Source organism: Eumetopias jubatus, unplaced genomic scaffold, assembly GCF_037043125.1.
Source record: "Eumetopias jubatus isolate StellerSeaLion01/CBP00866 unplaced genomic scaffold, mEumJub1_p1.0 scaffold_2, whole genome shotgun sequence".
Taxonomy (NCBI): Eukaryota; Metazoa; Chordata; class Mammalia; order Carnivora; family Otariidae; genus Eumetopias; species Eumetopias jubatus.
This window is the reverse complement of record NW_028274808.1, coordinates 22,417,031-22,430,764: the sequence shown is the minus strand read 5'-3', so window position 1 is coordinate 22,430,764 and position 13,734 is coordinate 22,417,031.

Genomic DNA, 13,734 nt, shown 5'->3' with positions numbered 1-13,734 from the left:
GAAGACTGGTCCAAACCCCTGCAACACTGTGTCTCCCAACCCAGGAGTTTTTCAGAGCCTTGATTCCAGCAGTGATGGTGATAGGTCACATTTCACAAGCTGACCAGAGCATACCTAGTTAAAACTTGCCACTTTCAGGCCAGGGACCAAACGCTGCATACAATCAACAAAAAGAGGCTCTGTAGACAACTAGCCTGGGATAAAGCAACCAGGACACACAAGCAGATTGCATGCAGCACACACTGGAGGCAATCTCTAAAGCACCAGACCCTGGGGAACAGAGGTCACTACACAATAGGGCATTACAGGACTTCTTCTTCATAAGGTCATTACCCTTAAGAACAAGATATGTAGCTGACTTTCCTAACACATAGAAACAGACACAGAGATTTAGATAAAATGAAAAGACAGAGAAATTTGTCCCAGATGAAAAAACATTGTCGTCACACACTGAAATAAAATTTTCAGACAATGATCTGAGTGGCCATGTAGGACTGCCTCTGCAAGGGAGAGCAGCAGCAGCTGAATTTTTCACATAGCTTTTATTTTATTTCTTATCAGAAAAGTAAGGTCAGATGCATCAAAGCATGGGAAAGGAGTACAAAGGGATGGCAGCTATCCTGAAGCCATAAAGCAGGCTTGCACCCTCCCCTACGTGCTGGCTCTCAGGGAGGCAGTCATGGGATAAGGGAGCCACAGGATGTTTGCGCTAGCAATCGCCGGGTGCAGGAAGGGGGACTGAGGGTTACATTCTTTCATAGCTCTAAAGCTATGCCCTGCCCCAGGGGATCATGGGATCATGTTCACACCAGGCTACTACATTCAATAGCCCAAGAACAGGAATGCTGCTGACGTTTCAGCTGCCTCCACAGTCACCCTTAGGGCTTACAATACATTCTAAGAATAACTCCACAAATAGGACAAAGCCACGGTTGGAAATCTAACTGAAACACAAATAAGTAACATGCCTGATGGAGTATTTAAAGCAATGATCATAAAACTACTCATTGGAATTGAGAGAGTGGAAGACATTGGTAGACACTTAACACAGAAGTAAAAATGAACCAATCAGAGATGAAGAATGCAATAAATGAGATTAGAAACATGCTTATGCAATGAACAGCAGGCTGAAAGAAGCAGAGCAAATTAATGACCTAGAAGACAGAGTAATGGAAAGTAATCAAGCTGATTAAAAGAGAGAAAAAAGAATTATGGAAAACATGAATAGACTTAGAAAACTCAGTGACTCCATCAAACATAATAATATTTATATTATAGGAAACTCAGAAGAAGAAGAGAGAGGAAAGGGGGCAGAAAATTTATTTGAAGATATAATAGCTGAAAACTTCCCCAATCTGGAGAAGGAAACAGATATCCAGATCCAGGAGGCACAGAGAACTTCCAACAAAATGAACAAAAGCAAATCCACACCAAGACGTGTTGGAATTAAATTGGCAAAATATAGTAAAGAAAAAAATTAGCACCAAGACAAAAGTAGAGAGTAAATACAAGAGGAACCTCATAAGGCTATCAGATAATTTTTCAGCAGAAACTTTCCAAGCCAGAAGAGAGTAGCATGATATATTGAAAGTGCTGAATGGTAAAAATCTGTAGCCAAGAATACTATGTCCAGCAAGGTTATCATTCAGAATAGAAGGAGAGGTAACAAGCTTCCCAGGCAAACAAAAACCAGAGGAGTTCATGACCACTAAAGCAGCCCTGCAAGAAATAGTACAGAACACTCTTTAAGTGGAAAGGAAAGACCAAAGTGACAGTATCAAGTTAGGAAACACAAAAGCAGTAAAATGAATATTTCTGGGGGCACCTGGGTGGCTCAGTTGGGTAAGTGTCCAACTCATGATTTCAGCTCAGGTCGTGATCTCATGGGTCATGGGATCGAGTCCTGTGTCAGGCTCCAGTGCGGAGTCTGCTTGAGGTTCTCTCTCCCTCTCCCTCTGCTCCTCTCCCCTCTCTCTCTCTCTAAAAAACAAAAACAAAAAAAACAAAAAAAAACAAACTTAAAAATGAATATTTCTGTAAAAAATCAGTTTAGGAACTCACAAGATAAAAGGATATAAAATAAGATACCACATACCTAAAATATGGGGAGGAAAGGAGTAAAGAATAGGTTCAAACTTAAATGGCCATCAACTTAATATAGGCTGTTATATGAAGAAGGTGTTATGTACAAACCTAATGGTAACCACAAATCAAAACTCACAAAATAAAAGGATATAAAATATGACACCATATACCTAAAACGTGGAGAGGAGAGGAGTAAAGAATCAGTTCAAACATAAATGATGATTAATTTAATATAGACTGCTATATGCAGAAGACGTTAAATACACACCCAAAAATCAAAAACCACAAATAAATATGCAAAGAATAGAGAGAAAGAAATCCAAACATATCACCAAAGAAAACTAGCAAACCATGAAAGAGAGAAAAACAAGAAAGGATCAGAGAAAATCTTCAGAAACAACAAGAAAACAAGTAATAAGATAGCAATAAATACATATCTATCAATAATTATTTTGAATGTAAATGGACTAAATGTTCTAATCAAAAGACATGGGTGACAGAATAGATAAAAAACCAAGACCCATCCACATGCTGCCTACAAGAGACATTTTAGACCTAAAGACACCCACAGATTGAAAGTGAGGGGATGGAGGAACATCTATCATGAAAATGAATGTCAAAAGAAAGCCAGAGTAGCAATTCTTATATCAGACAAAATAGATGTTAAAACAAAGACTGTAACAAGAGAAAAAGGACACTATGTAAAAATAAAGGGCACAATCCAACAAGAAGATATAAAAATTGTAATATTTATGCACCCAATATGGGAGTTGGTTAATAACAAGCATAAAGGAACTGACTGATAATAATACAATAATAGTAGTGGACTTTAACACCCTACTTACATCCATGGACAGATCATCTAAACAAAAATATCAACAAGGAAACAAAGGTTTTGAGTAACACATTGGACCAGATGGGTTTAACAGATATATTCAGAACATTCCATTCTAAAACAGTAAAGTACACATTCTTTTCAAGAGCACATGGAACATTCTACAGAATAGATCATATATTAGGTCACAAAACAAGCCTCAACAAATTCAAGGAGGTCAAAATCTTACCATGCACCTTTTTTTGACCACAACACTATGAAACTTGAAGTCAACCATAAAAAAAATCTGGAAAACCCACAAATGCATAAGGTTAAATAACACGCTACTAAATAAATTAATGGGCCAACCAGGAAATAAAAGAAGAAATAAAAAAAGTACATGGAAACAAATGAATATGAAACACAATGGTCTGAAGCCACTAGGCTGCAGCAAAAGCAGTTCTAAGAGGGAAGTTTATAGCAATACAGACCTACCTCAAGAAGCAAGAAAAATCCCAAATAAACAACCTAAACTTGTACCTAAAGGAGCTAGAGAAGAAACAACAAACAAAACCTAAAATCAACACAGGGAAGCAAATAATAAAGATGAGAGCAGAAATAAATGATATAGAAACTAAAAAAACAACCCCCCCAAAAAAAACAAAACCCTCCAAAAAAACCAATAGGACAGATTAATGAAACCAGGAGATGGTTCTTTGAAAAAAATCAGTAAAATTGATAAACCACTAGCCAGACTTATCAAGAAAAAAAGAGAAAAAAACTCAAATAAATAAAATCACAAATAAGTGGAGAAATAACAACGAACACTACAGAAATACACTTATAAAAGAATATTATAAAAAATTAGATGCCAACAAATTGGACAACCCAGAGGAAATGGATGAATTCCTAGAAACATATAAACTACCAAAACTGAATAGGAAGAAATAGAAAATTTGAACAGACTGATAGCCAGTAAAGAAATTGAATCAGTAATCAAAAACTCCCAAGAAACAAAAGTCCAGGGCCAAATGTCTTCACTGCTTAATCTACCAAATATTTAAAGAGTTAATACCTATTTTTCTCAAAGTATTCCAAAAAATAGAAAAGGAAGAAAAACTTTCAAATACATTCTATGAAGCCAGCATCACCCTTAGGCCAAAACCAGATAAAGACACCACCAAAAAAAAAAAGAATTACAGACCAATATCTCTGATATAAATGATGCAAAAATCCTCAACACAATACTAACAAACTGAATCCAACAATAAATTTAAAAAGTCATTCACCAGGGGCACCTAGGTGATGCAGTTGGTTAAGTGTGTGACTCTTGGTTTCGACTCAGGTAAAGATCTGAGGGTTGTAAGATCAAGCCCCACATTGGGCTCTGTGTTGGGCATGGAGCCTGCTTAAGAATCTTTCTCTCTCTTTCTCTCAAAAAAAAAAAAAAAAAAAAAGCCCATTCACCATGATCAAGTGGGACTTACTCCTGGAGTAAGTGTGGTTCAATATTTGCAAATCAATCAATGTGATACATCACATCAGTAAGAGAAAGGATAAGAACTGTATCATTTCAGTAGAAGCAGAAAAAGCATTTGACAAAGAACAACAACCATTCATGATAAAAACCTCAACAAAGTTGGTTTATAGGGAACATACCTCAACATAATACAGGCCATATATGAAAAGCCTACAGCTAACATCATCCTCAGTGGGAAAAACTGAGAGCTTTTCTCCTAAGGTCAGGAACAACACAAGGATGTCAACTCTCACCATTTCTATTCAACATAGTACTAGAAGTCCTAGGCACAGCAACCAGACAAGAAAAGGAAATAAAAGGTAGCCAATTGGTAAGGAAGAATTAAAACTTTCATCATTTACAGATGACATGATACTGTATATCGAAAACTGGAAACACCCCACTAAAAAACTGCTGAAACTGATAAATTCAGTGAAGTCACAGGATACAAAATCAATGTACAGAAATCTGTTGCATATATCTATACACCATAATGAAGCAGTAAAAAGAGAAATGAAGAAAACAGTCTCATTTAAAATTGCACCAAAAATAATAAGATACCTAGCAATAAACCTAACCAAAGAGATGAAAGACTTGTACTCTGAAAACTATAAATCACTGATGAAAGTAATTGAGATCAAACAAAGAAATAGAAAGATACTCTATGCTCATGGATTGCAAGAACAAATATTGTTAATGTGTCTATATTCCCCAAAGCAATGTACAGATTTAATGCAGTCCCTATTAAAATACCAACAGCACTTTTCACAGAACTAGAACAAACAATCCTAAATTTGTATGGAGCCACAAAAGACCCAGAATAGCCAAAGCAATCTTGAAAAAGAAAAGCAAAGCCAGAGGCATCATAATTCTGGACTTCAAGTTTTATTACAAAGCTGTCTGTAGTAATTAAAATAGTATGGTACTGGTACAAAAAATAGACCATAGATCGATGGAACAGAATAGAAAATTCAGAAATAAACCTACAATTATACGGTCAATTAATCTTCAACAAAGCAGGAAAGAACATCCAATGGGAAAAAGACAGTCTCTTTAACAAATGGTATTGGGAAAACTGAACAGCAAAATGCAAAATGATGAAACAAGATCACTTTCCTACACCATACACAAAAATAAATTCAAAATGGATTAAAAACCTAAATGTGAGACCTGAAACCATAAGAATCCTAGAACAGAACACAGGCACTAGCTTCTCTGACGTTGGCTGAAAACAACTTTTTTCTAGATAGGTCTTCTGAGGCAAGGGAAACAAAAGTAAAAATAAACTATCGGAACTTCATCAAATAAAAAGCTTCTGCATAGTGAGGGAAATAATTACAAAACTAAAAGGCAACCTACAGAATGAGAGAAGATATTTGCAAATGACGTATCTGATAAAGAGGTATTATCCAAAATATATAAAGAACTGATACCATTCAACACACCAAAGCAAATAATCCAATTAAAAATGGCAGAAGACACGAACAGACATTTTTTCCAAGGAAGACATACAGATTGCCAACCAACACATGAAAAAATGCTCAACATCACTTATCATTAGGGAAATGCATATGAAAACTACAATGAGCTATCCACACCTGTCAGAATGGCTAAAATCAACAACACAAGAAACAAGTGTTGGTGAGGATGTTGTACAAAAGGAACCCCCATAGTGATGAATCACTAAATCCTACACCTAAAACTAATATTACACTGTATGTTAACTAACTGGAATTTAAATAAAAATTTGGAAGAAGAAAAAGATACAAGGCATTGTAAATTTATGTGTAGAAACATATGAAAAAAGAATAAAGTGTAAGTCTAAGAAAAAAAACAGAACACTTGTGCACTCTTGGTGGGATGCAAAATGGTGCAGCCCATGTGGAAAACTGTATGGAGGTTCCTCAAAAGGTTAAAAATAGAACTACTCTATGATTCAGCAATCACACTACTATTTACCCAAAGAACACAAGAACACTAATTCAATGGGATACACGCAACCCTATGTTTATAGCAGCATTTTTTACAGTGGTCAAATTATGGAAATAGCTGTATCCATCGATTGATGAATGGATAAAGAAGATGTGGTATGTACATACAATGGAATATTATTCAGCCATAAAAAAGAATGAAATCCTGTCATTTGCAATGACATAGATGAAGCTGGACAGTATAACGTTAGACAAAGTCAGTCAGTCAGAGAAAGACAAATACCATATGATTGCACTCATGTGGAATTTAAGAAACAAAACAAAGGAGCAAAGGGAAAAAAAGAGAGAGAGAGACGAATGAAGAAACACTCTTAACTACAGAGAACAAACTGATGGTTACCAGAGGGAAGGGGCGTAAGGGATGGGTGATAGGCGACATGAGGATTAAGGAAGGCACTTGCTGTGATGAGCACGAGGTGATGTATGGAAGTGTTGAATCACTATATTATACACCTAAAACTAATATAACACTGTATGTTAACTAACTGGAATTAAAATTAAAACAAAAAAAATTACCAAAAAGTGGGGGTGAATACACAGGAAAGTTGTAGATTAAAGCATGAAGGCAACTTCAGATCACAATTTATGATTCTGTGGTATTTACTAAGTGGATCTGAATGGCTCTCCTTTCGTGGTAGTAATCTGCCCCGCCCCCAATATTGGGCAAGAATCTGAGACTATTGTGTATTGTCCAAAAGTTGGAAAAGAGTCTTTTGTATCCAGGCTGACATGGTCATTGATGTCTGTAATGTTAAAGGTTACATGACATTTTAAGTCAAATTAAAAAATTAAAAAAGAAGATTGATTGATTGATTTGAGAGAGAGCGTGCACGCACCTTTTCTCGTTCTTTCTATCCCTCTAGCATAGCTTCAGAAACCAATCCAGAAATGGTGATTACTTTTGAACGTTGTCATCTCACAAAAACCCAAGGGAGCACAAAACATCTAGGCAACATTACTGAGTCTTAGAATGGGGGGAAAAAAAACAGAAAACAAAGATAATTTGAATAAATTAACTAACCACAATAATTGAGTTTAATGCCTCTTGACTTCATTAGGAGTTTTACCTCACTTGATCCCCACAGCTAAGTTATGAAGTAGATGTCATTTTACATATCTTTATACATTAAAATGCCCAAATATAAAATGGGGCTGTTTTTATATCTGCACTCTAGCTGGGTTAACAAATCCCCATGCAACGGTACTCAGAACTACCACTTACAGCTATGTATAAATGCTCAGGACCAATTCAACGGTTAATATCAGGGGACACCGTGGCAATCACTGTCCTCTATAAGATTAAACCCTCTCTATAGGAGTTCATGAACACAAATCCCTCAGATAATGCAAGAATAGGAGGAGGGTAGTTTTTACTCATTTAAATTAAGAAATACTGAAAAAGATGTGGGTAAAATAATTTTATCTTTATTGAAAAAATTGTATGTTTGGAGTGACCAAATCTTCCTGTTACCTGGTTTTACTTTTTTTTTTTCCTGGTTTTAACACTGAGAGTCCTGTGTCCTAGGAAACTGTTCAGTCTTAGGCAAACCAGGACCATTGATCACCACATGTATACTGGTCACTCGGCAAGGCCCATATATAGTTATCTTAGAATAATACTTATTAATAACAGGAAGAACCAGAGGCAAAGAAGGAAGCTTCATGGGGCATGCAAATTTACTTGTAGCAGAGAAAACGAATAGGAAAGAGGTAATGAAAGCAGACTTCAAAAATTCTGATGAAGAGTGAAATTCAGGAGTAAACAAGATATTCACTGTTCATTGTATGATGAAGTATTGAAGGACAGCAGTATTCTACAAAACCACACTGAAACACAGCAACAAGCTCTGAATCACTGTGATTTTTAAGAACATCACAATACCAAACCCTTATAGAACTTTTGAGATGATGTAACACTTGCATAGAAGAAAAGTGCAGTGCCAAAGAGGTTTGATTTTCTTTAATTGCAGAACTACTTTTAGTCCATATGATTTAGAAAGCAATGTCAGTTTTACATTCATACCTTTAGTTATAGCTGAGGTATGGATCACAATATCTTTGAATAAAACAACAAATAATGTGTTTTATGGTTCATTAACCATGGTGATACATACATATTTTGCCAGTTAATTTGAATAACAGATTAGAGTTGACTGTGCATTTTCAGCAGAGTTTACTTATTTATTTTTAAGTAATCGGATCAGGAAATAAAAGGAAGTTTTGATTATGGCATCCAGCCCTATTATAAATGCATTCCTTGAGCCTCTGCACCTTTACAAAAACACGGGATTTTGCTTAGAATTTTTCTCAGGTAGTTGTTTTGTCTGTTTACACTATTTTTAATTTCTAAAGTTCCATACTGACCAACATGATTTATGTCAACATTATGACCATTACTTCCAATAAATTATAAAAAAAATCTGCAAGGTGATTTCTCATTATTATCCTAATCATTACTTCAAACAGTTTCAATTTGTCCTCAAATATTATTAATTGCCCATTTGATTTTTGTTTTAATTTGGTCTTTTTTTTTGTTCAGTTCTAGCTACTAATAAAAAGAAGGATGAATAAATCAAGAAATCAAGAATTCAGAAAGTCAAATAAATCAAAGCTTTGAGCCCAAGGAAAATTTCCAAGCACCAAAGTAACTTCTAGCAAAAGGCTAACAAGAAGGTGTGAAAACCTCCTTTACTTCTTACCCAGCTACATTCATCTACAGGCAGTGTTTGGAATTCTACTGTGGTCTTGTAGCAGGCAGGAAGTGGAAGACAACCATATTCTGGAAAGAGGGCAATTTATCCAGAGGAATGTAGACTGATAGCAGAATTACCTTGATGAGAAGGAAACAACAGAATTCAACTTTCTCCTATCCACTTGCACAGAGAGCTCACATCATTATTTCTTTGAATTCTGCTGCCATTTCCAAGTCCGCCCTCAACTGTCATTGAATTTCATTCCCACATGGTCTGGCAGCAATGCCAGCAACAACAGAGATGGGAGTGGCTACAGTGTGGGCAGTGGCCCTCCTCCCTCTCATCCACTTTTCCAGGGTGCTTCTCCATGTGTAATTCAGTTGCAGCTGAATGAACACAGTGTTGTTTAGTGGACTGGTTAACATTAAAATGAACCAGAGAACTAACCACATGATTCCACAAACACTGAGATGTGCATATGTTTTTAATTGACTAAAAGTCATTTTCTTTACAGTTTTATTATTTCAACCTATAATATAATTATTAGGTATAAACTTAAATATGTCTCAGATATGGTATATGCTATGATTAAAGCAATATCCTCTCTATAGTTCTATGTATTTAAAATATTTCTATAGCTTTTCAAAATATATTTCTATACATTGTTTTCTATGTTTTTGGCTTTGTTAGGAAACAATATAGCTATCTCCTCTTCCTAAACTTTATAGTGAGTTTCAATTTATTTTAAGTATTTTACGCTTTGAGAATTATTTCCTATTTCCTTACTCCATCCTAATATTTATTCATTTCCCAGAGCATTCATTTATACTTGTTTACAGATATCCTTAGGAAAGTATTATAATATATGAAGATGTCCCAGCATTATGAATCTCACTATTAAACTGAGAAAGTGAAGGTTGTCTATATAGACAACGAATCACATTTAATGAGTTTTTTTGTAACAATAAGCTAAGGTCATCAAACAAAGGAACACATGAACCTGCAGAAGATGAACTTTTAGATGCTATCAAAAAATAAACAGGTACCTATTTGTAGCTTGCAATATTAAAGGAAAGAGAAAAATAATGGAGGATTACTTTAGGTCACTGAGTTATGTGTTGATATTACGATGGTGACAAAAAAAAGAAAAATCAAATAATGTTTGTTCTGAAATTTAATATTAAATATACACAAGATAATGAAATTCAATATTATTAAGAGATAAAAGTTTCTATGAAACATTAACCTTACAGCCTGTGTTAGGTTTTAAAGATGTTTTCCAGCATGTATATTATATAACTCATCATGTCATGGAGACTTCTTATTTTAGTTAAAAATTAAATAGCAAATGATATGTTGTAGGTGATCCCATTCTTCAAGAAGTCATCCTTTTATTTAATACCCTTCTAAACTCTAATAAGATTTAGTTTTGCCATGATTTCTTCAAATCTTTTCATCAATGAAAATTCATGTGGATTATTATTTAAATAAAACATTTACCTACATATGGAAATTTCTATACTTTTCCAACAATATAAATTCCATGAATAGAATCATCAAAATACCATTGTCTTTATATCCATACATTTTTCTACAACCACAGGAAACTAAAAAGGAATAACAGAAATTTTTAATATATATGAAAATGACTACTATGTAGAGAAAGAATGTGATCACTAGTATCTTGCCTTCATTGTTAATTTCTTCTTTGCTTATTATGAAAATATTGAAAATCAGCGAATAAAGCAAGTAATCACTAGTGCTATTCACAAAATAGGTTCCCAGCCTTCCTGACACAGAGAAAGATTGTATTTTTCCATATTCGTTGACGTAAGGCATGTGACAAGTTCTGGCCAATGATTTGAAAGCCACATATTTTAATTTGCTGGTGAGAGATATTCCAGCTATACTGTACATTGCGTTGCCCACTAGTTACGTTATGGGTTGAGTTGTGTTCCCTCCCAAATTTATAATTTGAAGTCCCAAACCTTAGTACTCAGAATGCGACCTTATTTGGAGATAGGATCCTAGCAGAAGTACTCAAGCTAAACTGAGCTCATTAAGGTGGACCCTAATCTAATACGACTAGTGTCCTTATAAAAAGGGGAAATTTGAGCACGGAGACACAAACAAAGCAAAGATGCAAAAGACACAGAGCAAAGATGATAAGAGACATAGGGAGAAGATAGATGTCTACAAGCCAAGGAAACAGGCCTGGAACATTCCACATATGGATTTGAAGACTCAGCATTTCTAAGACATTAGTTCTCTCCAAATTGATCTATAGATTCAATACAATTGAATTACAGTCATAGCAGCGTCTTTGAAGAAACTGATAAGCCAATTCTAAAATTTAAATAGACATACAAAGGACCTAGAATAGCCAAAAGAACTTTAAAAAGAACTAAACTGGATTAATATTACTATCAGAATACATAAGTAAGTTTCTAAAGTCAATAAAAGAATTAAAAATCCAGGGGCGCCTGGGTGGCTCAGTCGGTTAAGCGTCTGCCTTCAGCTCAGGTCATGATCCCAGAGTCCTGGGATCAAGCCCCGCATCAGGCTCCCTGCTCAGTGGAAAGCCTGCTTCTCCCTCTCCCACTCCCCCTGCTTGTGTTCCCTCTCTCGCTGTGTCTCTATCTGTCAAATAAATAAATCTTAAAAAAAAAAAAAGAATTAAAAATCCACTGAAAAATGGTAAAAAATAAATTGAACACTTTACCACAACAGATTTATGTATTACAACTAAAAGGGTTGCACATCAAAAGATACTCAATATCACTAACCATCATGGCAATGAAAATTAAAACCTAATGAGAGATCATGTATATTAGAATGGATAAAGGCAAAGATTGAACATACCACGTGTTGGCAACAATTTGAGCAACTGGAACTCTAAAAACTGTTAATAGGAATAGAAACTGATAAAACCACTTGGAAAACAACTTGTTAGTGTTTTTAAAAGTTAAATGTACACCCACAGTATATCCTACCAAAAAGAATGAAAGCAATATCCATACAAAGACTTACACATAAATGTCCATTGCAGTTTCATTTCTAATAGCCTCACACTGAAAATAGTCCAACTGTCCATCAATAGGTGAACGGATAAAAATCTTGTGGTATATCAATACAATGGGATACATCGTAGCAATAAAAAAAGATGAACAATTGCCACATGTAGCACTTGTGAATTTCAAAACAATTATGCTCCAGGCAAGAAGCCTTCTAGAGAAAGAAGATTGTACGCTGAATGATTCCATGTATACAAAATGTAAATTAATGAGTAGGAAATATAAATTAATTTATAGTGACAGAAAGAAGCTCCGTGGTTGCCGGGGAAGAAGGAGAAGGGGCAGAAGAGGCAGGAGGGAGAGATTGCAACTGGCATGCAGAAAATTTAGGGTGATGGAGACGTTTATTACCTTGAGTGTGGAGATGGCTTCATTGTTATATACATACTTCAAAGCATGTCAAATTGCATAGTTTAATTAGGTCCAGTTTATTATGTAGCAATTATATCTACATAAAGGTACTAAAATCATGTTAGGTGGCAAGTCTGAAAGAATTTAAGAGATTATGAATAATGAGGTTTCTTCAGAGAGAGAGTGAAGGAGATTTGGGGGATGCTGGCAACTATGTTTTATGGTGAAAATGATAAAATAATAAAATGTTGAGAATTTTCATGAGATTCTATAGAATAAAAATTATTAATGTGAGGTGGCACACTCATTTTTAAAACATTCTCTTTTCCCATTAGTACTAAAGTGTTCCATTTCAGGTGTGAAAAAGATTTTAGAATGCATGCAGGTATAGGAATTTTTTGGATTTGTGTAGGAGCATGAACAACAGCTGTTAAAGAATAGTTCATCTGACTGGAAGGAAAAGTCAGAGAGGGTAGGAGAAGATTGATAAACCGAGGGGAAAAGAATACCAAGGGTGAAAGGTACTGAGAGGACTGACAAAAACAAAGTGTGGGGGGGCAGTGAGATGCTGGGGAAATTGGAAGGACTGAAGCTTGTAAAGAGACCGTCAAATACTAAAATTCCAGATATTGAGCAGTTCTGCATAAAAACCTTTCCTATCTGCCTTTGTTTCATGCTGTGTTTGGAGGGGGGAGGAACAGAATCACATACATTTTAAATAACATCTGGAGTTGTGAGAAATAGTGAGAAACACATTACTCCATGCCAAACACTCAAATACTCAAGTAAAAAATGTGTTTACTGCTAGAGTGTACTAATGATTTCACTGTAATATAATGAAACTGAACTAGAAGACATTTGTAATTTGCCTTTCATGTGTCAGAAATAGAGGATATCAGGGGCGCCTCAGTGGCTCAGTCAGTTAAGGGTTTGACTCCTGATTTCAGCTCAGGTCATGATCTCAGGGTCATGAGATCGAGCTCTGGTTCTGGCTCCATGCTCAGCAGGGAGTCTGCTTGAGATGCTCTCCCTCTCCCTCTGCCCCTCGCCCTGCTCATGTGTGCACTCTCTCTCTCTCTCTCAACCAAAATATTTTTTTTAAAAGAAATAGAGAATATCAAAAAAGAAAGGCATAATGGAGCTTGTTCACCAGCACTCACAATTCAATATGGGACGGAGAGATGTAAAGACACGATTTAAAATAATT